Genomic DNA, 4,804 nt, shown 5'->3' with positions numbered 1-4,804 from the left:
ATTAAGACCTACAGCTGTCACTAGAAACCAAGCTTAAGCTACAGATAATCTGGTCTGATGTCTTTCACAGTACCCAGAACTAGAGGTATGGGACCCAAACACATTGCTCCTGCACAGACGTGGAAATGTCTGGATAAACAATGTCGGTTCAGGACAAATTTTGCTGAACATATATTTACAGCATCACCGTCAACATTATCAGAAATTTAAGATCTTTGTTATAAATTTTTGTAACACAAGTAAGTCTCTGCAATGGAATAAGCTGCTTTACTATTGCTTCAGTGACAGAGCCCTTTTGAAGACTCAGTATGCTACGTGCTACACGTCCCCACAGCACAACTAAACTGGTGCTGAAGGGTGTGAACCTCAAAATATTTCATTCTTCTGTCTGTCCATTATCAGCAGCTGAACGTTTCCCAGAAAGATTAAGTGGCTTCCCTGCAATCACACAGGATAATAAATTGTGGCCTCTTGCGCTCCAGCTGAGGCTTTTAACTACCAGAAGAAATGTCCTCTAAGTTGCCTACTGTAGAAAGGTAGCAATATTTTTACATGCAATTATTATCAGTCAGTCTGTAAAACAGAGAATTGCCTTTCACAGTTAGAAAGTTTGTCACAAAAATTAGGACTTTATAACAGATTTTAGAAAATATAACAGATCTTAGAACTTGGACAAACCATTCAGGAAATTTTCATATATTTTATTTTGATCCCCTAGGCACTGTAACAGGCATCAATCAGTGTAGAACTGAACTGACGTCTTAAAATTTACCTGACTCTCTTCTGCTGGCCTCATATGAGGATATGAAAGAAATATATTTATTTTCTAGAATTTGTTACTATATTTTTATAATATTTAAGTTGCTTTAAACTTCCATTACTACAAGCTTTAAGCACTACTGGAAAATGTAAAAATCCTTGCAAAAACAGAGACAGCTCTATTTTATGAGCGTTTGCCTCACCAATCCCAACCCTCTGCAGTAATCAGGACCTCCCTCATTCACAGAAACCACTCTTAAAAGTGGACTTGCCTCCATTACACACATCCTCAGCTGGGTGATATGCAGGCGTGGGGGAAACTTTATTTCAGTTTTAAGGCAGCCAGAAACTTCTCATAAAGTTCAATCAAAATTCATGACTTGTTATTTTTAAAAATTTGTTTCAGCCTAAACAAGATACATAGGAGCAAAAAAAAAAAAAAAACTAGTGCTTTGCCTATGGATTATTTCCAAGGCCCTTTTACCTATTTAACCAGACTAACCTATTTCCTACCCCATCTTTTCCAGCCACACCTCCAGTGCACCTCCCCCCCCCCCCATTTATTTGTAAATGGTATTTGTAAATTTATTTTGAATGGCCATAATGGCCACCTGGCCAAGCAATAAGTAAAACAGCCGATTTCTGTTTCCCTCTCCCTAAATGCAGGAACTGATTCATGTTCATCCCTCTTACCGTGGCACCAATTTTCAAGAAACTTTGAGAACTGTACCGTGCTTTGAAATGGCTGAAGCTGACACAATCAATGCCTCAGGTTTAAGAACAGCATCCAAAATCCTGACTCCAACCCAAAATGCTAAAGCATTCCAGCTTGTACGTTTTAAAATTAACTACTTCAACACTTTCTGACTTAATTCTTTACCTAAGGAAAAGAGGCTTATGGAATAGCTTTGTCTCTGGGTTCACCAGTTGTCTGACCATCCACCTTCTCAGTATTTTTTACACCTGCAGGGGAATTTCAATCAACAGGGGCGGTAGTTTTAATCTGTCAAGTTTCTACACATTTCAGAAGAGGTGGCAACTCGATAAGGGAGAGGAACACAAATTAGTTTCTCCACTGAGGAAACTACAAGGAGAACTTGTCCGTTATATATTCTATTTGCTGAAGGTAGTTGGTCATTGGCATATGTAACGGTCTGGATCAGGAGGACAGCACAGGAGACACAAAGAAAGAGGAAAATAAGGGTTATTGCAGAACCAAAGAAGGGTGGTTTATGGCTCTTCGCTCCTTAAGAAACTAAGTTAATTAGTTCTGCTGTTCAGGATACCACTTTTTCTTTATTTAAGAAAAGCCATTACAATCACATATTTGTTACATTACAATTTAATTTTGCTTTTATTCTGGAAGCTCCTCCCTTTGCATCTGTGTTGTTCATTTAGATTTGGGAATCACAAAGGCTAAAGCTCTACCACTCTAACTTCACCTAGCACAAAGGATTGAGCCCAATGAACTACCATAATAAGAATAAATAAAAATAACTAGGGCAACTGCAATCTCTCCAGTAAAAACTCTGAAGTTCAAGAAAATACTAAAATTATACATCAAATCTTAACAAGAATTAGTTTTAGGTATGAACAAACAATTGTCTGAGTTGCTGAGTCACAGGGCCTCCAGTTTGATAAGCTGTATCTATAGAGCTGTGAAAAATAAGAATAATGGAAAACAGTAATTCTCAATGACACAAGAATGGCCATATCAGACCAAACTATCACTCCTTCTAGCTCAGTAACTTGCCTCCAGCAATGGACAATTAAGAATATTTAGGGAAGAGTATCAGAACAAAGCAAATATCTGTATCTAACGTAGCACCTTAGTGCTTAATAGCTGTCAACGGATTTTTTCTTCCATAAATTGTTCCATCATTCTTGAGCCCATGTAAAATGTTGACATTTAAATCATCCAGAGGCAATGACTTCCACAGTCTGACTATACACAATTGGAAAAAGCCTCCTTTTGTTTGTTTGGGACTCACTGCTTAATAACTCTATCTGCTGTCCTCCAGACTTTATATTAAGAGAAGAAATGAAAAATAACTCCCTCATATTACCATCAGGTGGCAGGGCCCTGTTCCAGTGTTCAATTTTCTTTTGGAAATGTTCATTTAAATTTAAAAGGGTAAATAACTGAATAACTATAAAAAAAACCTTAGAATTACTTTGAGGGTCATTTTGACTGTATCTACGACCAAGTCAGGAAAAAACATAAATTTTTCACCTTTACAGCTAGCCCAGAACCAACTGTTCTTGACAGCAATGTCACAAGAGCTTCCAGTTTTTATGGTCTGACTGACCTAACCAGTGAGATTTGTCTCCAACTGCATTCTCTAAAATTCTGTCTCTAAAAGGAGCATCAAAAATAAATTTCTAAATGGTCTGATGAATTTGCTATGTTTCAATAGCAAAAGCATCCACACTAAATTTTTGAAGTTTCTTTATATCTGTGTGAAAGTTCTTCATCAAGCAATATAGTGGATTAGGAAACTTACCCACTTATATGTATTACTCTTATACTGTAATCTAGAGCATCATGCATAATTTAAATGATAACTTTAGAGGCTGGCAGATATATCCAGGTTAAGTGTTAGCTTTGTATTTATCAAGAAAACAAGCCTTTCTTTAATGCTATGTGTCAAGACAGTACGCTAGATGTCACTTATCTGGTATAGGCTAAAGATGATTCCTTGTGACGCTACATATCCAGTCACTGCCAACCATACAAAACAACTATAATAAGCATTAGTGATGCTTAAGCAAGGAAGCAAGTTAAAGGAGAATATCCAAAAACTGACTGTCAGGGAAGAACACAAATGAAAGCAAGAAAAGCCTTGGAACTGAAAGTCTGTCCTTATACACTGGACAATTTAATAAGATTTTCATAGGAAGAGTGGAAGTACTAGGACTGCCATCCCTGGAGGTGGAAGACCTATAAAATTGATCCCACAGAGAAGATCCAGTCCACCAACTCTCATGCACTGGTGCTGCAAATCCAGCTCTCGGACGTAACTGGTTCTGTGGCAGGTCCTGGGCAGACAATCCACAGTGTCATACCCACCTCGGACAGCCCCGTGAGGGCCCAGCCTGCCCCCATCGCAGCACGGTCCCGCATGGGAGCACCCGTTTCACCTTGCATTGTTCTCATGGTGCCCAATCCACCTGTCAACTGCCAAACGCTGCCTCGGCTCGCAGCCGCCCTGCTGCTTCCTGAGGCACATGGGCCGCCACATGCAGACACAGCCTGTTGCTCCTCACAGGATGCCCCTACATCCAACCATTGAGAGGTCCATTGTGGCCCCAGTGTAGACCACTGCCTGTCATCCCACTCAAGCTCCTTTGAAACCAAATGATGGCTCCTGGGCAGCCCCAGCTGCCTCCTCACACCCTGCACCCATGCACAGAAACACCTCCGAGTTTCCAGCAGACAGCCTGCTCCCCTCACACAAAACCTGCACCTTGCTCCCCAGGAACATCTCCGGCATGGACACAGGCTGTCCCCTCCCAGGCAGTGGTCCTGCACCCACGGTCTTGCTCGGAGACTCCCCCCGCACCAAAACCTCGGTTCCTCACCAAGCAATGCTGCATTTAGCCCCAGCAAGGCTGCCACCTCCTTGGCCGCCATCCACGCCCAGGGCCTCTTTCACCCCTTGTGGCCATGTCCAGCCCAGCCCCCATCCCCACCCGGGGTCTCCTTCGCCCCTTGTGGCCATGTCCATCCCAGCCCCCATCCCCACCCGGGGTCTCCTTCGCCCCTCGGGGCCCACCACACCACTACCAACACCACTACCACCACCACCACCATCACCACCACCGGCGGCGGCGGCCATCTCGTGCCGGAGCCCCCCCGCGGCCCGGCCGCGCCGCTGCCCCGCCCGCCCCCAGCCCGGACACGCTCCGTCACCTCACGCGAGTGGCACCTCCCCCTCCCGCCCCCGCCTGCCGCACCGCCGCCGCCGCCGCCTCGGCCCCCGCCGGCCGCCCGCGCCCCCCGCAGACCGCCCCTGCCCGGCCAAACCCCTCCCTTGTCTGCAGC

This window comes from Struthio camelus, chromosome 1 (assembly GCF_040807025.1).
Source record: "Struthio camelus isolate bStrCam1 chromosome 1, bStrCam1.hap1, whole genome shotgun sequence".
Taxonomy (NCBI): Eukaryota; Metazoa; Chordata; class Aves; order Struthioniformes; family Struthionidae; genus Struthio; species Struthio camelus.
Note: the sequence above shows the minus strand (reverse complement) of the source record.